Source organism: Plecotus auritus, assembly GCF_963455305.1.
Source record: "Plecotus auritus genome assembly, contig: SCAFFOLD_54, whole genome shotgun sequence".
Taxonomy (NCBI): Eukaryota; Metazoa; Chordata; class Mammalia; order Chiroptera; family Vespertilionidae; genus Plecotus; species Plecotus auritus.
In genome coordinates, this window is record NW_027664284.1 from 39592 (window position 1) to 64987 (window position 25396).

Consider the following 25396-nt stretch of genomic DNA (forward strand, 5'->3'; position numbering starts at 1 on the left):
CTACATGTGACAGTCCTCCTCCTACTTTACAGCTACTCCCCACATGAGCCTGAACAGCCCTCAGAAGCACTTGCTGCATAACCCATTGTGCAGGCAGGAGAGAGACAGGCCCTGATAGGCACAATGACTTATCCAGGATCCAGAAGAAGTAAGAATGAGGGGTTGAGTCTGAGCCCAGGTCAGTTTCCTCAACTCTGGGATCCTGGCTGCACCCAGAGTTTCTAGGGGGTTAGGGGTGTGTTGGTGCCACTGTGTACAGATCAGGTGCTTCACGGGGAAGAGAGGTCCACTGACAGCGCCCTCAGGACTATTTGCATAGCTGTCATGAGATGAGGGGACTCAGGCAAGACAATCCCAGGTACTGAGGTCACTAACCAATAGAACGTGGAAACCCTGTAACCAGGCCCCCACATCTAGCCCCACAGGCAACTCACTTGCCAAGAGGCATTTGCCAATGCAAGATGTTCTCTTGCTGTGTTCCCAGTGATTGGTGCTCTTGCTTTCGGAGACCCCGCAGTGAGAGCTTTTCCAGACGGTGCAGACGTTGGTTCAACCCTCGTCCCTGATGTTTTTGGCCATTTTAAAAAATATGGCCTCAGGTAACACAAGGTGGGCTGGGTCAGACCCATTCAGGCCAGGCCACCTCTGTGCACCATCCCTGTGCAACCCACATCCCCTCCTCTTCATGTATTGGGAAGAGGAACCTGAAGGGAGACCCCTGGGGCAGGTACAGCTTTTGGGGCAGCGGATCACCTAGAGGCTCTGCTGTGATCACACCCCAGGGCAGGGCAGGGCAGGGCAGGCTGTTGGAGATGGGCTTCCAGAGGGGTCACTTATCTGTGCCAATGGGAGTCCTAGCCCTCAGGCTGTCACTCCTTTTCCTCTGCAGTGGAGGTCTGAACGGATCACACTGTGTGTGTGTCTAGAGTGGAGGGTCACAGTGGTCACAGAACCAGCAAAACAGGGCTCTGAGGCTTTCCCCTGGTGACTGGGAACTGTCTTTACAGAGCTCCACACAGGAGAACAGACCGGAGGCATCAGATGGGGTCCTCAACTCCATGCCCCTGCAGGAGGCACAGGTGCCCCATACCTCCTCCAGTGTGCAGCACGGCTGCGGGGTGAGTGCAGGTGCTGAGGTGACCCAGACTCCAGGATCCCATGTAGTTGAAGAGAGCCCTGGGTTCCAGAAGCTGCTCTGCTAGGCCCCTAGGTCCCTCCTAGAGTCCAATTTCCAAAGGAATCTGGGGCCCGTATCCTCCCCACAACCCACTCTCACTGTCCAGCCCCTTTCAGAAGAGATGCAAAGTCACTGCCCACAAAGTGTTAGGAATATCAGAGGAGAGACATTGTTCCATTTCACTTTATTCTCAGTCAAGAGTATTTTTTCATTTTTCTACAGACTTTCTCTTTTTAACGCCCATCTCCACGTGTCCATGTTGTTCTGACAATCCTTACACACCTTCTCCCACACTTACACATCATCGTGATTAGTGGGGATGCTTTTGCCAAAAGGACATGGGGCTCAAGGAACCAAGTCTGTTGCTTTACCCTTTGCTGCCCCGAGAACCACATCCCCATAGACCCTCCAGGTCAGGAGCTGAGGTCTCCTTGGGCTGCACAACATACCAGGAGGGAGACCTGTTATCAAGGCTAGCGATCCATCTCTTCACTGCTGTGGGACCTGGATATGATCCCGTCCTGTTGACATGTCAGCTGTGCTGCCCTGTTGACATGTCAATTGTGGGATCACATACAAGTCCCACCCCATTGTCCTAATATCCAGACCCTCCCACCCCAGGAAAAGCCTCTGTGTTCCCATCTTAGAATGAGATGTTTTGTCAGAAATCCCAGGACTGATGCTGTTAATACAGGGAGGTGCTGTCCATCCTCTGCTAAGAAATGACCTAAGGTACTAATGTGTTTCATCATGCCTCCCCTACAATTCTACTTTTCCTGTCAAGTATCTTTTCTCATGTCAATGTAAAAAATTTTCAAACCTGTGAAGAATTTTTGTGAATTTATTTGAGCCAAAGTGTCACCAATTGCTGGGAAACAAAATCTCAAATGGATGGAGATAATGCTCTGGAGAATGGCAGCTTTGCACCTTATTTTATACATTAAAATTCAAACAGGAGACCTCTGTGGGTCCCATGAAATCCACTGGTGATAGACTAGGGAGCCAGGAGAAAGCAAAGTGGGGAAAACTCTGAGGTTGGATGAACAGTAAAATGGTGACTTCTTTCACTTGGGTGTGTGCAGGGTAGTTAACAGTCAACAACGAACCCAATAACAATGAGGGGATGTGTGGTCTCTGCAGAGAGCAGAGCGGCGCTTGTGCTTTGAGGGATCTGAATAAAGGAAAATTGTGTTGACATTCAGAGGATATGTTATTCTAGATGCAAAAAGACAATAGGCTCAGTTAAGGTAAAGATTGACCCTCGTCAGGGAAGATGTAGGCCTAGGACTTGACTACCCACCACAAACTGCATTTAGTTAAGTTTTAATTTCAGACCATCCTTTGTGGTCACTTTAGGTCTCTGAGTTTGCAAGGCCGCCAGGTTAGCATGTGGCACCTGTGGTCACTTCTGTCCCACCTCCTGCTGCCAATCACTGAGTGCCTGGAAGTTCGGTCTGAGCTGCAGCCCCCAACTCACCTGGCAGTTTATGAGCTGCCTCTGATGGCATGTGCCCTCTCTCCCAACACAGGGTAGAAATCAGAATGCTATGTTGGCGCCTGCGGGCCTGGACAGCATGCTCACCGCACTCAACACACAAGTGCCCATGAACTTGTTTTTGAATGCTCCAGCCCCACCTGCGTGCCCAGGCTGTGTAGCCTCACCTTAGCCAAGCTGCTGATCTACAAGAAGTTGGAGAAGAAGCTCAGCGCTGTGGGGATAACTGTGAAACTGCAGGGCTCCAAAAACATCTTGAGGTCAGATGAGATTCTGCTGCCCCCCTAGCGGTCACGTGAAGACCGACCTGGCACTGACCTCACTGCAGTACCCTCACTTCCTAAAGAGAGAAGGCAACAGCTTACAGATCATGCTGCAGCAGAAGCAGCGTCTTAAAAACCAGACCATCCTGGGTTACCGGAAGCTCGCCCTGGGCACCATCGACATGGCTGAGGTGATGCAGCGACCCCTTGAGGGTGGCCAGATGCTGAGCCTACATAGCACCATCATGGAGGCATGTGCCCACGTGGGTGAGGTCAGCATCGCCTCCCTGTCCAGCCAGCCCATTGACCCCGAGGACAGCACCGGGCGGGCCGGCCCCAAGACCCAGTCCAGGGTTCATTACTCAGAGATGGAATATGAAATCTTCTCGGAGCAACATGCCAGCCATGATTCCAGGCACGGGCAGGACCAGGAGGAGGAGGACTTCGACTTTGAGGCGCCCAAAAAGCAGCGCCAAGGAGAAGTAAGATCGCCATTCATGACCAGGCAACAAGATGCCAACAAGAAAGTTGGGGCGTGGCTGCGCAGGGTGCAAGTGTGGAAGGAGGTCCTGGACTCAGAGCAGGAGTCTTCGGAGCAGGTCCCTGAGGTGGAGGACCTGGATCTGCTGTATGACTCACTAGGGAACCGTGACAGTGGCCCATGAGCGTGTCCTCAGGACCCTGAAGCCCTGGCTCAGGCCATACTTGGAAGACCTGTCCCAGCCCAACTCTCAGATGGAGAGCTAGAGCATCCACAGTGCCAGTGCCAGGAGGAGCCTCCAGGTCCAAACCATGTGCCTGAGAAGACGAGCCCCAAGCAACCAGTGGGTGCATCACCAAGACCGAGTCTCTCCTCATCCCCTCCACCAGATCCCAGAGGAGCAGGAGGGCTGCTGGGGCTGAAGCACATTCCTGAAGGAGCAGCAGGAGGCACAGCCAGGAACAAGTGGGTCCACAGCCTGGACAACAAGCACTGCCCCGACCCGCTGAGCCACCTGCAGATCCCCAGGGAGACGGTGTATGACCAGCTGAACCACATCCTCATCTCTGACACCAGCTGCCCCAGAACATCCTCCTCCTCAACGCCTCCGACTGGCAGGGGCAGTTCCCGTCTGAGTTCTGCAGCAACACATGCTGCCCGGGGTGTGCACCTGCTCCAAGGCTGAGGTCCAGGCGGCCTTCAGCACCATCATCTTGTGGATTCAGAGGTACTGTCACCTCAATTCTCAGCCCCCAAAGCCTGTGAAGATCGTGGTGGCAGGGGCACAGCAGTACTTCAGCGCTGTGCTGTGGCTCTTTCTAGAGCTGCTGTCCTACAACCTGCCACCCCACCCCCCCCGGCTGGGCTACATTCGCTTCCTGGTAATCCTGATGGGTTCCCACCCTGTGGCCAGGTACCTGGGCTCCGTGCATTACTGTTACAAGAGCTTCTTCCAGGACCTGGCCTGGAAGGACCTGTTCTACAAGGAGGCCCACAGGGCTGTCCACGACACGCTGGGCTTGGTGTTGAGAATCACACAGTACGTCTCAGGGGCCAATTGTGCCCACCAACTGCCCATCGTGGAGGCCACACTCACCTACAAACAGAAGAGCCCCAATGAGGATTCCTTGACCATCATTCCCTTTGTGGGGGTGGTGGAACTGGAATTGTGGGACCATTCTGGGTCGCATAAGGACACTGAGATTATGTGGCCCGTTTGGGCTCTAGCGTGCTGTCGTCCACCCCGCCACACAGGTCTGTGGCAAACAAGGAGGCCTCACACATCCTTCCCTCCTCCCCTTCTGTGAGTGGAGACGAGTCCTCCTCCAGCCAGGGTGCTGGTGCTGAGCTGATGGGGCTGCAGGTGGATTACTGGACGGCAGCGCAGCCCACAGACAGGAAGAGAGACACCGAGAACAAAGACCAGACTACTGCCAACAGCACCCTCAAGTGCACCTTCCAGTCTCTGCAGCTCAGCAGGCTGCCCAGCAGGGGTGAGGCTGCAGCCACGCCCTCCAGGTCCATGACTGTGGACAAGGAGAACAACAAGAAGGTGATGTGTTTGCCCAGGAAAACCAAGGACAAGGACGTGGAGTACCAGAGCCAGTGCCGGAAGGGCATCAGCCGCCTGATCTGCAGGGCCAAGCACCCTCAGGACACACTTCGGGTCCTCTTCGACGGCGTGGAGTGGAACAACGTGAAGCTCCCACGTCAAGCACTTCCCCACCTGCATCTTCAGACGCTCCAATCCCACCTTCAAGCCTGCCCGTCCCCTGCCCTTCCCCTGCCCTGGCCAAGCCCGGGAAGGACCAGCCGCTTTTCTGTTCACATTTCAGTTTAGCACCGAGACAGACTCTGGAAACACAAAGTGGAACCCTTTTCAGTGTGAATGAGCTCACAACCTGGAAAGAATCGTGGTGGAGCCCACAGGGAGCCCCCAGCTGCTCTGCTTATTACCCAGAACGCTCTGGCGAGTGGGGGGTCAGGCAGACAGGGTTGATCTGGACAATCATTGAAGGTGATGGCCCTCAGGACCCAGAAACCGCCATTGAGAAAGGTTCTCCCGTCAAGACCTGCCCCTCCTGGAAGCCAGGACTCTGCTTCCCGGGGAGTCAGCCTCACTGTGTGCCCGACTCAGCGCTGGCCTCCCATGGGAGCACCTGACAGAACACGGAGGCCGGTCAGCCAGCCCTGGGCCCAGCTGCAACCAGCCCAGTGGCCCCAGTCCCACCCTCTCGTGGTGTCCAATAAACTCCCTCCTCACAAGGCAAAACAGAAGAGGAAAAGCAAAGGACCAGTGTGGTACTGACCACCTGGGCTCAAAAACCGGTGCCCACCTTCCTGGGCAGGGACCCCACATTTGTCCCCACCTTTCGTTGTTATTATAGAGCATTTGCTACAACAGGTGAGGGACCAGCCATGTACCAGGTGAGCCGCTGCCCCTGCACAGCACAGTGGTCATTTGACCACCTGTTTGCTGTGAAACTTCAGGTCACTGCATGTCTCTGAGTCTTTGTTCCTCGGAACATGGGGAGAAATGAGGCCCAATAGGTTATTGTAGGGTCTCAGTGGGGTGCCTCTGGGTGTCTGGACAGTGGAGAGGTCTGCTGGAGGGGCTGTGTTTGAGCCAATTGGTCATTTTCTCTTACTATTGACAAAGTCTCTGCTAAATTCGTGATTCTCCTCAAGGCCTAGGGCTAAGCACTTTTTTCATTAGATAAAGAGTTTGGAAATTCCATTATGGGTCCCTGTCCTGGGTGAAGCCAGATCAGAAACCCCAGGGGTGAGCAGTGGGGCCCAGGCTCGCCCAGCTATCTGAGATGGGGCTGGTTTGGGCTCACTCACTCAGCAAATATATGAGAAGTCTGCCAGGTACAGACATGTCTCTAGGCATTGACCATATCCAGTGTTCAGAGCAGACCCCAAGCCTGCACTGCAGAGCTTCCTTCTAATCGGGAGCGATTCTGCAGTTGGCTCAGCGATTCAGTCACAGGCTCATAGTGTCCACAGGACAGCCGATGTGACATCATCCTGGCCTCCTCTACCTATGGCGCATCTTCCCATACTGTGAAGAGGACGGTGGACCTCTGTTCCAGCAGAAAACGTGAGTCAGTTTTGGGTCAGAGCCAGGAGAGGAGTATGGGGAGTGTGAATTCAAGGTGCTGGCAGAACCCTGGATCCCACTCATGGTGGGATTTCTGCAAGAGGGCAGAGGTCTGAGGGCTTCTCCTAGAGAAAAGGACATGAATCAGAGAGCTGTGCATGTGGATATGGGTGGTGTGGGCGAGTGGGGAGGTCAGTGGACAGAGTGAGCCCCTCAGAAAATTCATACCCGTCCACTCCTAATCCCAGCCCTGCCTGCACCCCTATCCAGGGACCTTGCTCACTAATCTGTAGAACCTCCTCGGTGGCAGTGTGGCTGTTGCTCTCTACCCATGGGAGGTAAATGTCAACGGGAGGAGAAGAACCCCACAGGCAGCTAGTGAATCAGGCAGCTAGTGAATTAGGCAGCATGTAGGTCCAGGAGCCAAAGTCTGAGGTGTTAGGAGGTCTCTGGGTCGGCAGAGGTGGAGACGGATTTTCTTTGTTCGCTCATTGGTCAGCTATTCCTGGAGCACCTACTGTGTGTCAATGAGTGACATGAACAGAGCAGACACCAGCCCTCCCTGTCCTCATGGAGTTGACATTTGGGTGGGAGGGTAGGGGGAGGGAACAGGGACACTGAGAGAGCATGTCAGGTTCCCATGAAGAAGGGGTACAAGTGGTTCCCTCATTGATCCAGAGCTGTCAGTTAGGAGGGCTTTCTGCCAGCCCCTCCTGGGTGACCAGGCGCGTCTCTGCCAGGACTGCCAGGTTGAAGGTGGACAAGGAGTAGGTCTGGCTTCTGGATGGGCAGGAGCAGCAGGCACAGGACCCCAGGCTCTCTGAGTGGTGCTCTGGGAGGGCCGTGTGGAATGAAAGGCCAGGCCTCAGACCCTGCTGTCCATCTCTCTCTCTTCCTGGGGCCATCTTCTGCACTCTGGGCATCTGGTTGGACCTGTACCCTCAAGATTTTTATCGGCCACCAGAATTTCCCAGCCTGATCACGCTTTTGGCCTCCATAGAGCTCACCTTTCCAGTCCCAGACCTGCCAAACCAGTCCCAGTATCTCCCTCACAGCTGGAGCACCTGAGCCCACTGAGGCTGAGACACAGAAGGAGGCGGAGTCAGAGAGGGTGGTGTGTGTGAGGGGGTGGGATGGGGCTGGACCACACAGAGAAGAGCTCCCAGAGCTGGGGTTAGGCAGGAGCACAGAGTTGCTCAGGTCAGTGCCCATGGCCTGCAGTCTGGAGGACTTCCTGGGTTTGGGTTTGAACTGGGATTTTAGTGATGGAGATGGGAGGTTCCCTTCCTTGGAAGGTACACAAAAGGCAGTTATGGTGTAACATATTCTCTTCCTGGATCTCTAGAAGCAGCTCCAGAATAAGATGAAGAAACACCTAAAGAGGAAACGCCAACTCTGGTGCCGTCTCCAGAGCCAGAGCAGGCTCCAGGCACAGCTGTCACTGAATTTTCAGATATGGACCCACCTCAGCTTGTGAGCAACTCGCCTCAGCTCCTGCGAGGCCTGTGGTCCCAGGTCCTGGGCGGCAGCCTGTTTCAGCTGCCATGGCAGAGAGGGCTTCCCCTCCCCAATAATAGCAATTTAAAACATTTTTGTGTTTATCTTACACATACTTAGAACTTTAGTGCATTTTCCTTATACTATTGAGTAAAATAAAATGTATTTTAAATATTATATTAAAATAAATTTAAATTATGTAAATTTTAGTTCTTTGATCCTTCCAAGTATAAATTCCAACATCAAGTACATTCACAATTTTTTGCAACTGTTCCATAACATCACAAACACTCTCTAGTTCCAGAACATTTTCAGAACCCACAACCTAGGTATGTGTCCTGACCGGGAATCAAACCTGCAACCTTTTGGTGTATGGGATGACTCCCCAACCAACTGATGAGGCACCCTGTCCAGGGTGAGAAAGAGCAATATTTTCATCTGAATTTTTCACTCTGGTTTAAACTGCAGTTGGATATCTTTTACATACTTTTTTGGCCTAGTCCTTGTTTTGGAATTTCGGTTTGAGACCCTTTGCCCTCTTTTCCATTGGATTGCTAGGAAATCTGAACTGTTATGGATATCACCTTTTTGCCATGTAACTTGCAAATGGTTTCTCTAGCTTACCATTTGTCTCAATTTGATGTGTGTTTTGCCAATAGAGGTGTTACATTTTGATGTGTTCAGATCTGTCTTCTCTTATGCTTTTTTATTTTGTCTCTCACTTTGAGTGGAAAAGATGTTTTCCATCTTATCAGGAAGATAGGCTAGCTTGTATTGTACTTCACAGTCATAGTTAATTTCAGATGGATTGAAAAAGAGTTTCTGTTTTTTGGATTGTTCATCTTTTTTTTTTTTTTTTATTGTAAGAATGAGCGTAAGGACTTCCAAGCTCTTATATGTCAGAGTGGGAACCAGAAGTCAATGTTTTATTTGAAATGGCCTGTGGTGGACATGACTTCCATTTCCCTCTTTCTAACAGCTCCCAATTTCCACATCCAGGTGGTTCTGGGGTGTGTGGTTCAGGGCCCCAGAGTGGAGGTATCAGCACATCTCACTGGCCAGACCACAGTGATGATGGTTGTATGTGGACATGTGACTTCAGTGAGTTTAATAAAATTCTTTTTATTAGTCACAAGAAAAAAAATTCTGTTTTCATATGTCTCTTGTCCTTATGAAAATATGCTCAAAGCCACTAATCATCCAAGAGATGCAAATCAAAACAACAATGAGTGCCCTAGCCGGTTTGGCTCAGTGGATAGAGTGTCGGCCTGCGGACTGAAAGGTCCAGGGTTCTATTGCAGTTAAGGGCACATGCCCAGGGTGGGGGATCGATCCCCAATAGTGGGTGTGCAGGAGGCAACCAATCAATGATTCTCTCATCATTGATGTTTCTATTCCTCTCTGAAATCAATAAAAATATATTAAAAAAAAACCACAATGAGATACCATCACACCTGTCAGAGTGGCTATCATCAACAAATCAAGAAAGGACAAATACTGGTGAGGATGTGGAGGAAAAGGAACCCTTGTGCACTGCTGGTGGGAATGCAGATTGGTGCAGCCAATGTGGAAAACAGTATGGAGTTTGTTTAAAAAATTAAAATGGAACTCCCATTTGACCCAGTAATTCCACTTCTAGGAATATATCCCAAGAAATCAGAAACAACAATCAGAAAGCATATATGCACCCATATATTCATAGCAGCACAATAGCTAAGATTTGGAAACAGCTAAGTGCCCATCAGCAGATGAGTGGATAAAAAACTGTGGTACACCTGTACAATCGAATACTGTGCTGCTGTGAAAAAAGAAAGAACTCTTACCATTCACAACAGCTTGGATGGACATGGCAAGCATTATGCTAAGCGAAATAAGCCAGTCGGAGAAAAATAAATATCACAGGATCTCACTCATTTGTGGAATATAATGAACAACATAAACTGATGAACAAAAATAGATCCAGAGACAGAGAAGCATCGAACCGATTCTCAAATCTCAATGGGAAGGCAGGGGAGAGTGGGGGGGGGGGGGGGCGGGGAGAGAGTAAGAGTTCAACCAAAGGACGTGTATGCATGCATATAGGCATAACCAATGGACACAGACACTGGGGGTATGGGAGCATGTGCTAGCGGGTGGGAGTGCCTGCGCAGGGGTCCATGAGGGGAAATGGAAACATATATAATACTTTAAACAATAAAAAAATAATAAAATAAAAATTCCTCTTTGGAAAAAAAAAAGAGCTAGTGCTCTTTCTGGATCCCAGAACAAAGCACCCCCTCCCCTGCCCCCTCCCCAGCTCCCAGATACAGAGGAATAGGCAGGAGCTTCCCAGTATGTCAGGATTTCTAATGTCCAGACCAACTCTGCTGGAGAGGTGGGATCCTTGGCCTGGAAGGTCTGAACACTCCTGAACTCTGGGCTCTGAATGTCATGGACATTGGGTAACATCTGCCACTCTATGGACACCAGTTTCCCCATTTTCCATTGAGGGTTGGGTTCAGAACTGCATAAGCCTGACCTCAGAACAAAGGGGCCCAGCTCCCTCCCCCCTGGGTGGGTACTGGACAGAGGTGCATGTATGTGGTTCCAACTCTGGGCTCCTTTTCAGACAAATGTTGGCCAGATGCCCATCTTGCCTGCTGAATGCTCACCATCTCCCCCATGCCTCTCCATGTCTGTGCATGACTCCACCAGCAGATCCTTTTCCAGAGCCCCTGAGGAAACCTGTGTGCAGCCAGGACCCCAACTTTAAGGATACCCCACTGGATTCATCTGAGGCTCTGTTGGGTTCGGTATCTTGTTCATTTATTTCTAAATGCATATTACCCTTCTATAAAAAGCAAGTATGGGTATCACTGATTTCATAAAACAAATTAACAAACAAAACACTTCTCCCTATCAGTTGGATTGGGGCAGATTTTATTAGCAAAGATATATATTTGCTAATATTGCTGTAACATTCCCTAGTTGGAAACAGGTTTTGATTAAAAACAGACATTGGTGGAGAGAAAAAATGGCGGCGGAATAGACAGACGTGTTCCGAGCCTTGTCCCGGAGCAGAAAGAAAGAACAGCTGAGGGTCGCACTAGGGGTGTTTGTTGGCAAGTTGGGGGACAGCTGAACTCCAGAAGAAGGTGGGAGACTGCTAGACGGGGTTCCCCTGACCTAGCAGCTCCCACTGCGGCTGGGTCCCCTCCCGGAGCTGCAGGCTTGGACGCGGAGTCGCTGCCATCTGGAACCGGAAAGTGGAGCTTATCGGAAGCCTGAGAATCCACAACTGTGGCACCCACGGAACAGCTGCGAGCCCCAGAACAACGCTCCCCAATTCGCGCAAACACACGGGTTCAGAGGAGCTCTACACTCCACCACGGAAAGGTCAGATATCGCCTTGGATAAGGTGAGGTCTCTGGTCCCAGCGCGAGAGAGGAACGCGCGTTTTGTGGGAGCTGGAGGACCAGGGAAGTCTGTGCCTAGAAAAATCGGTGGCTGCTGGGGCTGGCGTGATCTGTGAATGTGGAAGGGGGTCCTCAGAGCTGCTAACAGAAGGGCACTCTAAAAAGCAACCCATTTTGATCTGAAGTGCAGGGACACACTAAGAATTTCAGGGGTGTGCTAGACTTACGCGCAGCCATGGAGTGCGCACACTTGGGCTTTTTCCTCTTGAAATTCTTGCTTCTGATTACTAAGCCCAATTCATAGGTTCACCCAGTTGGGGTCACCCTGGGAGACTGCAGGGGAAAGTTGTTTTTCTGGAACCTGGGGATCGGAGCGGGGAGTGACCATCGGAGAGCCAGCTCTGAGGCAGTCACTCCCACAAACCGGTAGTGAGTGTCACAGGGAAAGAAGGCTCTAACACTCCCTAGAGAGGCCATAGATAAACCCGGAAGTCAATCCAGAAACACTGCCACCCAGGGGCTGAATCACAAATTGACTCTTGTGTAATCAAAAATAAAGGAATACGAATTAAGACACACCGCCTGCTTAAAATCAGGACTGGCTTACATCACTGAAGAGCAGTGGAACGCAGGGAACTGCAATACTGTCCGGACTGAGAAACAGGCGTGCCAAACAGAACAACAGAGGAAGTGAATGACCTTCACTACTCCACATTTTATTTTTATTTTTTATTTTTTTATTTTCATTTTTTGCATCTTTTACTCAAGAAACTAATTTTTTTCCTCACTTGATTTTACCTTTTTAATTATTACATTTTTATTTTCAATCCGTATTATTACTACTGCTATTTTATCTTTTTTTTTTTTTAAGTGTCATTTTATTTTCTCTTCATTTTGTTTTGGGATTAATGTTCTACATTCTATTTTTATCTTTCCTTTAGCATCATTTCACTCTATCTCAAATCTACCTTTATGCCATCACTCTCTTCCTCACTTTTCCCTTTTCAGTGTCCTGTTTATCTTACCCCTTTCCTGCTTTAGATTTTCCCTATTCTTTCTGTTTACCCCCTTTTAAAATTTCACCCTACTTATATATCTAATCTCCAATCCCCTGCTCCAAGTCCATACACACCTCTCTCTTCGCTGTCTTAACTATCCAAAAAATTGTTTTTCTCTCTGTCCTTTTGTTGTTGTTCGTTTGAATGTAGATTATATCGAATTTTTATGCTTTTTTGTGAGATTGTTTTGCTTATTCTTCTTTAGTTTATTTTTTTGTTTGTTTAGTGCTTCTGTTTTCCCTTGCCTCACTCAATATTAGTTGGTGTTGTAGTTTGTATTAATCCCCAGGTACTTGTTGCTGGCATTTGCTGGGATAAGTGATTGTTCTATTGGAGTTTTATCCCCTATATATATAGTCTGTTTCCCTTTCTGTCTTAGTCTCTTTCTTGTCTCTCTTACTTTTTTTTCTTCCTTTTTTCCCTTTTCCCAATTTCATTTTGACACCCCCTTTTTTTTTCTTCTTCTTTCTTTCTTTTTCCTCTTCTTCTTTCTCTACTATCCCCTAATTTGCCTTTCTCTAGTGGTCACCTTTATTGGAGGTTATTAATATCGTGAATACATTTCTGTTCAGTGTCTTGTGTGTTGTACCTGGTAGTGCTGTATTTTGTGCCTTTAAATCGACGCAGGAGAGAGAGAACTACATAACCAGACACCCAGAGAAGAGAGACCATGGGGAGACAAAGACACAGCCCGCATATGAAAGAAAAGCAGGCATCACCAGAAAAGGAAGTAAACGAAATGGAAGCAAGCAACCTTCCAGAAAAAGAATTCAGAGAAATGGTCATAAGGTGGCTGAAAAGAATGGAAGACAAATTCGACAATATGAGCAAGAACCAAGAGGAAATGAAGAAGAACCAAGAAGAAATGAAAAATGACATCGCTGCTGTAAAGAACTCAATAGAAAGCATCAAGAGTAGACTAGAAGAAGCAGAGGACCGCATCAGTGAGCTAGAAGACAAGATGGGAAAAAATACCCAAGTAGAGCAACTTCTAGAAAAAAAAATTAAAAGGCAGGAGGAGAGCCTAAGGGAACTTTGGGACAACATGAAACAAAACAACATCCGCATAATAGGGGTTCCAGAAGGAAAGGAAGTTGAGCAAGGAATAGAAAACCTCTTTGAAGAAATAATGACAGAAAATTTCCCTGATATAGAGAAGAAAAAACCCACACAAATCCAAGAAGCTCACAGAGTCCCAAGCAAAATGAACCCCAAAAGACCGACGCCAAGGCACATTATAATTAAATTGGCAAACACCAACGACAAAGTAAGAATCTTAAAAGCGGCCAGAGAGAGACAGAAAGTTACATACAAAGGAACCCCCATCAGACTAGCAACTGATTTCTCAACAGAAACTCATCAGGCCAGAAGGGAATGGAATGAAATATACAAAGTCATGCAAAGGAAGGGTCTGAATCCAAGAATACTGTACCCAGCAAGGCTGTCAATCAAAATTGAAGGTGAAATCAGGAGCTTCACAGACAAAAAAGGACTAAGGGAATTTATTACCACCAAACCAGCAATGCAAGAAATGCTAAAGGGTCTGCTGTAAAAAAAAAAAAAAAAGAAATAGGAAGCGAAGAAGGAACACAGGTGTAAAGAATAGGAATGGCGACAAATAAGTACCTATCAATAATAACTTTAAATGTAAACGGATTAAATGCCCCAATCAAAAGACATAGGGTAATGGATTGGATAAGAAAACATGACCCATATATCTGCTGTCTACAAGAAACCCACCTCAGAAAAAAAGACGCACACAGACTGAGGGTGAAGGGATGGAAAAAGGTTTTCCAGGCAAATGGAACTGAAAAAAAAGCTGGGGTAGCAATACTTATATCTGACAAATTAGATCTCAAACTGAAGGACATAACAAGAGATAAGGAAGGCCACTTCATAATACTAAAGGGAGCAATCCAACAAGAAGAAATAACTCTGGTAAACATATATGCACCCAATACAGGAGCACCCAAATACATAAAAAAACTCCTGGAGGATATCAAGGGAGAGATTGACAGCAATACAATCATAGTAGGAGACTTCAATACCCCACTATCACCATTGGACAAATCCTCTAAACAAAAAATCAGCAAAGAAACATCAATCCTAAATGACTCACTAGACCAGATGGAATTAATTGACATCTTCAGAACATTTCACCCCAAAGCCACAGAATATACATTCTTCTCAAGTGCACATGGGTCATTTTCAAAGATAGACCATATGTTGGGACATAGGCAAAGTCTCTTCAAATTCAAGAAGATAGAAATCATATCAAGCATCTTCTCAGACCACAGTGGCATAAAACTGGAAATCAACTACAATAAAAACAACCCAAAGAAATCAAACACATGGAGACTAAACAGCATGCTATTAAACCATAACTGGGTTACCAGAGAGATCAAAGAAGAAATAAAAAACATCATGACAACAAATGACAATGAAAACACTACAATCCAAAATCTATGGGACACAGCGAAAGCAGTCTTGAGAGGGAAGTTCATAGCTCTACAAGCCTACTGCAAAAAACAAGAAACAGGGGTAATAAATTACCTAACCCAACAACTCAAAGAGTTAGAGAAAGAGCAACAAGAAAAGCCCAGTGTAAGCAGAAGGAAGGAAATAATAAAGATCAGAGCACAGATAAACGACATAGAGACCAAAGAAACAATACAAAAGATCAACAAAACCAAGAGCTGGTTCTTTGAAAGGATAAACAAGATTGATGAACCTCTAGCCAGGCTCACCAAGAAGCAAAGAGAGAGGACCCAAATAAATAAAATCAGAAATGAAAGAGGTGAAATAACAACAGATCCTGCCGAAATACAAAGGATTGTTAAAAAATACTACGAACAACTCTATTCCAACAAACTGGACAACCTGGAGGAAATGGACATATTCCTAGAAAAATATAACCTTCCAAAACTCAATCAGGAAGAATCTAAACAGCTCAATATGCCAGTAACTATGGAAGAAATTGAAGCAGTCATCAAAGAGCTTCCGGCAAACAAAAGCCCGGGGCCAGACGGCTTCACAGGAGAGTTTTACCAAACATTCAAGGAAGAACTAAAACCTATCCTCCTCAGACTATTCCAAAAAATTCAAGAGGAAGGAACACTTCCAAGCTCCTTCTATGAAGCCAGCATCACCCTAATACCAAAACCAGATAAAGACAACACAATGAAAGAGAATTACAGGCCAATATCCCTCATGAATGTAGATGCCAAAATCCTCAACAAAATTCTAGCAAATCGGATCCAGCAGTACATCAGAAAGATCATACACCATGACCAAGTAGGGTTTTATCCCAGGAATGCAAGGATGGTTCAATATCCGAAAATCAATAAATGTGATACATCACATAAACAAATTGAAAGATAAAAATCACATAGTCATATCAATTGATGCAGAAAAAGCATTTGACAAAATCCAACACCCTTTCTTGATAAAAACTCTCAACAAGGTGGGAATAGAAGGATCATACCTCAACATAATAAAAGCTATATATGATAAACCCACAGCTAACATCATACTCAATGGGCAAAAACTAAAACCATTTCCCCTAAGAACAGGAACAAGACAGGGATGCCCACTCTCACCACTCCTGTTTGACATAGTACTGGAAGTATTAGCCATTGCAATTAGACAAGAAGAAGAAATAAAAGGCATCCAAATTGGAAAAGAAGAAGTAAAGCTGTCCTTATTTGCAGATGACATGATATTGTACATAAAAAACCCGAAAGACTCTATCAAAAAACTAACAGACTTAATAAATGAATTCGGCAAGGTAGCAGGATACAAAATTAACGCCAAGAAATCTATGGCATTTCTATACACCAACAGTGAACTTACAGAAAGAGAGACTAAAAAAGCAATCCCATTTTCCATCGCACCAAAAAAATTAAGATACTTAGGAATAAACCTAAACAAGGAGGTAAAAGACCTATATGCGGAAAACTACAGGACACTGAAAAAAGAGATAGAGGAAGATGTAAACAGATGGAAGAACATACCATGTTCATGGATTGGTAGAATCAACATCATCAAAATGTCCATACTACCCAAAGCAATCTATAGATTCAATGCACTCCCCATTAAAATACCAACAGCATATTTCACAGACCTAGAAAGAACTCTCCAAAAATTCATCTGGAATAAAAAAAGACCCCGAATAGCCACAGCAATCCTGAGAAAGAAGAATAAAGTAGGAGGGATCTCAATACCAGATTTCAAGCTGTATTACAAAGCCACTGTCCTCAAAACAGCCTGGTACTGGCACAAGAACAGACATATAGATCAATGGAATAGAATAGAGAATCCAGATATCGACCCAAACCAATATGTGCAATTAATATTTGACAAAGGAGGCATGAGCATACAATGGAGTCAAGACAGTCTCTTCAATAAATGGTGTTGGGAAAATTGGACAGATACATGCAAAAAAATGAAACTAGATCACCAACTTACACCATACACAAAAATAAACTCAAAATGGATACAGGACTTAAATATAAGACGGGAAACCATAAAAATACTAGAGGAATCCACAGGCAGCAAAATCTCAGACATATGCCAAAAGAACTTTTTCAGTGATACTGCCCCTAGGGCAATGGAAGCCAAAGAGAAAATAAACAAATGGGACTACATCAAAATAAAAAGCTTTTGCACAGCAAAAGAAACCATCAACAAAACAACAAGAAACCCCACTTTATGGGAGAACATATTTGCAAATGGTATCACTGATAAAGGTTTAATTTCCAACATCTACAGGCAGCTTATACAACTTAATAAAAGGAAGATAAATGATCCAATAAAAAAATGGGCAATGGACCTAAATAGAATCTTTTCGAAAGAAGACAGAAGGAAGGCCAAGAGACACATGAAAACATGCTCAAAGTCACTTATTATCCGAGAGATGCAAATCAAAACGACAATGTGATACCATCTCACACCTGTCAGAATGGCTATCATCAACAAATCAACAAACGACAAGTGTTGGCGAGGATGCGGAGAAAAAGGAACCCTCGTGCACTGCTGGTGGGAATGCAGACTGGTGCAGCCACTGTGGAGAACAGTATGGAGTTTCCTCAAAAAACTGAAAATGGAACTCCCATTTGACCCAGTAATCCCACTCCTAGGAATATATCCTAAGAAACCAGAAACACCAATCAGAAAGGATATATGCACCCCTATGTTCATAGCAGCACAATTTACAATAGCTAAGATTTGGAAACAGCCTAGGTGCCCGTCAGCAGATGACTGGATCAGAAAACTATGGTACATCTACACAATGGAATACTATGCTGCCATAAAAAAGAAGGAATTATTACCATTTGTAGACACCTGGATGGAATTAGAGAACATTATGCTAAGTGAAATAAGCCAGTCAATGAAAGAAAAATACCACATGATCTCACTCATTTAGGGATAATGAAAAACATTATAAACTGATGAACCAAAAGATAGTTACAGAGGCAGTAAAGCATCAAACAGAGTGTCTAATTACAGCGGTAAGGTTAGGGAGAGGTGGGGGAAATAAGAGATCAACTGAAGGACTTGTATGCATGCATATAAGAGTAACCAACGGATGCAAAACATTGGGGGGTGAGGGCAGGTATGGGAGTGGGGTGGGGGTGGGGGGCAATGGTAAGATATGTACATATATAATACCTTAATAAAAATTTGAAAAAAAAAATAAAAACAGACATTGGTTAAATATTCCTGCCATTTGCACAGAAGCTTTACTCTGACCAATGGACACAGACACTGGGGGTGTGGGAGCATGCGCAAGGGGTTGGGAGTGGCTGGGGAGGGACCCATGGCGGTGGGGGGGGAAGGAAACATATGTAATACTTTAAACAATAAAAAGAATAATAAAATAAAATAAAAATTCCTCTTAGTTGGATGTGGTTAGGAACAAATAAAGTAGCCCCAGTATCTACAGGGGTCTTAGTGGCTTCCCTTTCTATGATCATTTTCACTTCTCCCAAACTATCAGTGAGAAGGAGAAACACCCTTGGGTCAACCCTATGGTTGTTTTGTGTTTTTTTTTTTTTCCCTTTTTCTACATCCTATTTCAGTTTCCTATGATTCTAACAGTGGGCAGACTTCGCTACAGGAATTTTCTTGCAAACCTTATTTAGAAATTGTGTTGCATTTGCTGGCAGAAACCATTAGCTATATCCATTGGAATTGGTTAGAATAGCCAGGATTACATGTTCTAACAGTTAAATGTCTTTGTGAACCCATCAGGGTCATTGAGAAAATCAGGAACAATTGCTGGTTCCTCTTTTGCTGAGACAAGCTTTTCTCCAAAGGAAGCTGTTGGAATTCCTATTCTCATTATTCCTTAAGTCAGTGGGGAGTGGTAGTGGAGGGGACTGAAGGGGAAGGAAGAAGGGAGGGAAAGGGCGAAGGATGTAGTGGTGGAACTAGAGAAGGCGGAAGAATAGGGTGTTGGCATTCATTAGCTTCGGAAGAGTTCAGAGACATTCTCTAAAATTTCTAATTCCTTAATTTTTTAAAAAAGAATTTATATGTGCTTCTCCTTAGAATCTCCTCATTTCCAAATCAAGATATGCTTCCATTCATTCATTCAGTTTAATGTTAGACCTGGCATTTTTCTTGCATGCCAAAAATTAATTTAGACACGCAAATAAAACTGCATTTTGGCCATTTTTAGTAGAATATTTTCTAGTTAAATCTTCCCATTTCTGTAAAGCACTTGCAAGTAAAAGCTTCCTATCAGGAGTATTAATGAGGGCTGGGATCTGGCATCTCCTGGCCTTGGAGGCACAATCCCATGTTAATTTTAGGTGTGTTTTGTTTTTGTTGTTTTGTAGTTGTGTGTGTGTGTGTGTGTGTGTGTGTGTGTGTGTGTGTTATTGTTGTTGTTTTGTTTGTTTGTTTTTCTGATATCTGCAGAATCTGAGCAAATTTTCTGGGATTGTTATATAATGTAGCTGGTCAACATGCATTGCTTATGGTTGAGCTCCATGAGGCTCTCACCCCTCAAGTCACATTCAACCCTCTTATTTGCCTTGGTTTATCTCCCTGCTGTCTAAAACAACCAGAGGGTTCAGGGAACTAGTTGACCAAAACTTATGGGTGCTCCCCCACCAGAACCAGTCACTTTAATTGCAGTTGAGTTGAAATCTTTGCTTTGGGGCCCCTGCATGTCATGAGGAATGACCTGACACCTCCACAGAGATTCTTAGTCACCTGAGAATACCCGATATTCAGGCTGGAGGGAGGACATGCCCCTGTATTTTTGGAGCTGATCGAGTTCAACTTTTATTTATACAGCAAAGGTTAATTTTTCTCAGATTTTCATAAAGCAATTCCAATTGGAAAGCCACAATATAAAACCAGCCACACATTGTTCCTTCTGTCTTGTCTTAGCCTAAGTTCCCTCAACGCTTAATCTTAGTTACACCTAGAATATTTAAAAATACAGCTCAAATAAATCAAACCCTCTACCACCAGTAAGGGAAAGTCCTAGATCTAAGGCACAATTCACCCAGGTTCACCTGATGGGTGGGGAACCAGTGGGTTCAATGGGTCTTTTGTTGAATCCTAGCACCGGGTCCACAGTATGGTCCGGGAAGCGGTGTGGGGGGGGGAAGGGGGGCGGGCAGTTCTTTGGAATCCTGACCCACTACGCCAAGTAAGTGTCAAAGTAAGAAACACTCAAACTTGTGAAGAATTTTTGTGAGTTTATTTAAGCCCAGCTGTCAACAATTGGTGGGAAGAAAAACTCAGTGGATTGAGAGAATGCTCTGGAGAATGGCGGTTGTGCATCTTATTTTATACATTACAATCAAAACAGGAGATGTTGGTAACATGAAATCCAGTGGTGATACATTAGGGTCCCAGAGAAATCAAAGTGGGGAATCCTATGTGACTGGATAAACATTAAAATGACACAGACATATTTCTTTCACATAGGTGGATATAGGAGAGTTACAAGTCAACAATTAACTCGGGTACAATGAGGGCATTTGTGGTCTCCACAGAGCATTGTCTATGCTTTGAGGGGTCCGGAAAAAGGGAAATTCCTTTGACATTCCAAAGATATGTTATTGTAGATGCCAATAGACAATAGACAGGCTCAGTTAAGGTAAAGATTGACCTTTGTCAGGGAAGATGCCAGCCTAGGACATGACTACCCACCATAAACTGCATTTAGCTTAAAAGTTTTCATTTCAGAACATCCTTTGTAATAACTTTAGGTCTCTGAGTTTGCAAGAACACCGCACAGGCCTTCCCTGAACTAGTCAGTGAGCATGTGGTCCCTTTTCACACACACTGTCCTTGGATCACTCGTGTCCCACCTCCTGACAATAATCACTGAGTGCTTAGGGGTTCAGTCTGAACTATAGCCCCCAAGCCACCTGGCAGTTCATAAGCTGCCCCTGATGGAATGTCTCTCTTCTGTCCCAACACAGGAAGAGAAACCATCACCCCAGAATACAGAAAGGACCTGCATGGGGCAAGCAGCTGCAGCTTCCTTGATGCCCACAGTCCTGGTCTCCACAACCCCCTGCACCGCCAGCCCCGTGCCCAGGCTCAACACACCAATGCCCAAGAACCTGTTTGCTACCCAGGAGTTGGACAGCCACAGCCTCAGATTTGTGCCCAGGTTGTGCAACCTGACCTTAGTGAAGATGGTGGTCTTCAAAGAGCTGGAGAAGTACCTCATCTCCATGGTGATTGCCGTGAAGAGGCAGGGCTCCAACCTCATATCAATGGTGATCACCATGAAAATGCAGGGCTACAAGCACATCCTATGAGAGTGTGCTGTTCCCTAGTGGACAACTGGAGACAGACCTGGGGCTGACCTCACTGCAAGACCCCAACTTCCTCAGGGGAGAAGACAACAAGCTACAACAAGCTACAGGTCCTGTGCACTGGAGGAAGTGCTTTAAGAACCAGATCATCTGGAGCTACAAGACACTCTCTGTGGGCACCATCCACATGGCCGAGGTCAGGCAGCAACCCCTCAAGGGTGGCAGGGGCTGTGCCTCTGCAGCAGCATCAAGGAGGCTTCTGCCAAAGTGGCTGAGATGTGGATCTGCTCCCTGTCAGCCAGCTCATCCTCCAAGAGGACAGTGCCATACAGGCCAGATGGAAGGCCAAGTCAAGGGTTAACTACTCCAAGGGGGTATATCAGAGCTTCTCCTCTGAACAACAGGCCAGCAACAATGCCACCCATGGGCTAGACCTGGCTGAGGAGGGCATTGTCATGGGGATGCCCAAGAAGCAGAGGCCATGGATATTAGGAAAGACGTCCATTACCAGGCCACAAAATATCAAGGAGAAAGTCGTGGCATGGCTGGACAAGTTCAAAGTGTCAGAGGAGGTTGTGGACTCGAGCATGTCCCCAGGTTGGAGGAGGATCTGGACCTTCTATTCGACACACTAGAAAACTCCAGCGACAGTGACCCAGACATGGAGGATGATAACAGCACTCCCAAGCCCAAGCTCAGGCTGTACTTTGAAGGCTTGGCACACTCCAGCTCACAGACAAAGATGGGGAGCATCCACAGGGCCCGGAGCCAACAGTAGCCTGCAAATCTGGACGAAGTGTGAGAGAACACATGAGCCTCAGGCATCAAATAGCCCATCGACAGTGTTTGGAACACGGTGGCCCACAGCACCCTCAACCCCAAGGTCTCCTGGGCCTGTACCTTCTCCATGACTAGCATGAGGACAGTGCCATGCAGGCCGGCCCAAGGCCAAGTCCACAGATCACTACTCAAAGGAGGAGTATGAGAGTTTCTCAGAGCAGGAGGCCAGTGAAGATGCCGCCCATGGGTAGGACCCAGACCAGGACGACTTTGACATGAGGGAGCCCACTTAGCAGCGACTATTGAAAGTCACAACCATGTCCATGACAAGGCATCCAAACTTAAATCAGAATGTCATGGCGTGGCTGAGCAGGGCCCAAGTGTCAGAGGAGGTCCTACACTCAGAGCAGGACCCTGCAGATCATGTCCCCGAGTAAAGGAGGACCTGCACCTTCTGTCTAAGATGCTGGAGAACCAGCGACAGTAGCCTAGACAGGGAGGAAGATGACAGCCTTCTCAGCACCATCAAGCCTAAGCTCTGGCCATACTGAGAAGGCCTGTCACATTTCAGTTCGAAAAAGGACATGGGGAGCATCCAAGGTGCCCAGCTCCAGGAGGAGCTTCCAATCCTTGTAGGTTTCACTGAGGGCTAATGTGTTGGCCCATGGACTAAAGGGTCCCGGGTTCGATTCTGGTCAAGGGCACACCTGTCTCGATTACAGGCTTGATCTCCAGCCCTGGTCATGGCACATGCAGGAGGCAACCAATCCATGTGTCTCTCTCACATTGATGCTTCTCTCCTTCTCTGTCTCTCCCCCTCGCTTCAACTTTCTAAAAAATCAGTGGAAAAATAACCTCCAGTGAAGGTTAACAAAACAAAGGAGCCTCCTAGTCTGGCCGCAGTGCCCGAGAAGACCAAGCCCAGGCAGCAATAGCCAAGTGACAGGGTCTCCCACTTAGCGCCTCAGAGCATGCCCACCCAGGGCAGCAGCCAGCACAGCCCAAGGACAGCCCCGAGGTAGAGACCTCAGCCCTGGACATGCTCACCAAGAAGCTACTGCCCAGTGGGTGCATCACCAAGACCGATGCTCTCATCATCCCCTCCACCAAGGCCAAGGGGAAGCATCCCAGCCACCATGACTGGGGCAGGTACCTGAAGGAGCGGCAGACGGCACAGCCACAGAACAAGCAGGTCAACAGCCTACCAGGGGTCCTCAAATTTTTTAAACAGGGGCCAGTTCACTGTCGCTCAGACCGTTGGAGGGCCGGATTATAGTTTAAAAAAACAACTATGAACAAATTCCTATGCGCACTGCGGGCCTGGGACAAGTCGGCTGCTAAGCAGGACAGGCAGCGGCACCCAGTGGGGCGGATAAATGTCCTCGGCGGGCCGCATGTGGCCAGCGGGCCGTAGTTTGATGACGCGTGGGCCCTAGACAATGAGCGCTGCCCGGACACAGGGAGTCAGCTGCAGATCCCCAGGAAGACCACGTACAACCAGCTGAACCACATCCTCATCTCTGATGACCAGCTGCCGGAGAACATCATCCTCGTTAACACCTCCAACTGGCAGGGTCAGTTCCCCTCGGACACCCTGCAAGGGCACACGCTGCCTTGCTGTGCACCTGCTCCATGGCTGACGTCCAGGCAGCCTTCAGCTCCATCATCTGGCAGATACAGAGATACTGTCACTATAATTCCCAGCCCCCGAAGCCGGTGAAGATCCTGGTGGCAGGGGCACAACTACTTCAGCGCTGTGCTGCGCATCTTCCTGGAGCTGCTGTCCTACAAGATGCTGGACTGGCTGGGATACATGTACTTCCTGGTCATCCCGCTGGGTTCCCAACCTGTGGCCAGGCACCTGGGCTCCATGCATTACCTCTACAACATCTTCTTCCAGGACCTGGCCTGGCGGGACCTGTTCCACAAGCTGGAGGCCCAGAGCGCCATGCAGGACACGCTGGACATCGTGACAAGAATCACACAGTACATCATGGGGACAACTGTGCCTACCAACTGCCCGTCGAGGAAGCCCTGCTCTCCTACAAGCAGAAGAGCCCCCACGAGGAATCCTTATGGTTCATTCCCTTCGGGGAGGGGGTGAAAGTTGGGATAGTGCAACAGTCCTCAGACACGTCAGGAGACTCAGATAATGGGCCCCCTTGGGCTGCAGCATGCTTTCGTTCATCCCTCTCTCCATACCTCTGGTTGCCAATGAGGCCTTGTCACCCCACTCTGCACCCCGTCAGTGACTGGGGCTTGTCCACCTCCAGCCAGGGCGATGGCACGAAGCTGATGGAGCGGCAGGTGGATTACTGGACTGCAGCCCAGCCCACAGACAGGAAGAGAGACTCGAAGAAGAAAGACCTGCCTACCACCAACAACACCCTCAAGTGCACCTTCCACTCTCTCCAGGTCAGCAGGCTGCACAGCAGGGGAGAGGCTGCAGCAACACCGACCATGTGCATGACAGTGCTCACCAAGGAGAAGAAAAAGAAGGTGCTGTTTTTGCCCAAGAAAACCAAGGACAAGGTTGTGGAGTCCAAAAGCCAGTGCCTGGAGGGCATAAGCTGCCTAGTCCGCAGGGCCAGCACCAGCAGAACATGCTGTGGGTCCTCATCAAAGGTGTGGTGTGGAATGACCTGAAGTTCTTCCAGCTGGCAGCCCGGGGTCCTCCCACGTCCAGCACTTCCCCATCTGCATCTCCAGACATTCTGACTCCACCTTCCAGCCCTGCCTGTGGCCCTGCTGACGCCAAGCACAGGAGGGCCCAACTGCTTTTCTGTGGACGTTTCAGTTTAGTACAGAGACCGACCCTGGAAACACAAAGAGAAACCTTCTTAAGTGCGAATGTGCTCACAACCCAGAAACTAATGTAGTGCCCCCAGTGGGAGCCCCCAACTGCTCTGCTGATTACCTAGAACTCTCTGGTGGTGGGAGGTCAGGCGGGCAGTGCTGAGCTTGAGACTCATGGGAGGTGAGTTTGGCCTCAGGACCCCTAACACTCCCAGCGAGAAGGGCTCTCACCTTCTCTACCTGCCCTTCCTGGAAGCCAGGACTCTGCCCCCACAGAACTCAGAGCTGGTGGTCAGATGCCAAGGGCTGGCCTCCCAATGGGGGAGTCCTAAGCAGAACACAGAGGCCAGTCAGCCCAGCCCTGGGCCCCAGCTGCCAACCACCCAGTGGCCCTAGCACCACCCACTCGTGGTTCCCTAAAAAAATACCTCTATGGTGCAGACCTCCAGGAACACCGACTAGACAAACTGGTGGAATACCAGCTGCCCGCCTTCCTGAGCAGGGACTCCACTTCCACCCTCATATTTCTGTGTTATTACAGAACATTTGTACCACCAAACAG

The 25396-nt window shown here is 47.7% G+C and overlaps 1 pseudogene across 1 annotated transcript in view; it reads left to right on the plus strand.

The window, feature by feature from the left end:
- LOC308240672 (phosphofurin acidic cluster sorting protein 2-like) overlaps nucleotides 1-24790 on the plus strand; it is a 29244-nt pseudogene extending 4454 nt beyond the window's left edge. Inside the window, exons 2-6 of the transcript in view lie at nucleotides 1008-1118; nucleotides 2707-3315; nucleotides 21642-22032; nucleotides 22919-23230; nucleotides 23462-24790. The product of the transcript in view is annotated as a phosphofurin acidic cluster sorting protein 2-like (transcript). The remainder of the gene's footprint in view (nucleotides 1-1007; nucleotides 1119-2706; nucleotides 3316-21641; nucleotides 22033-22918; nucleotides 23231-23461) is intronic.
- The last annotated feature ends 606 nt before the right edge of the window (nucleotides 24791-25396 follow it).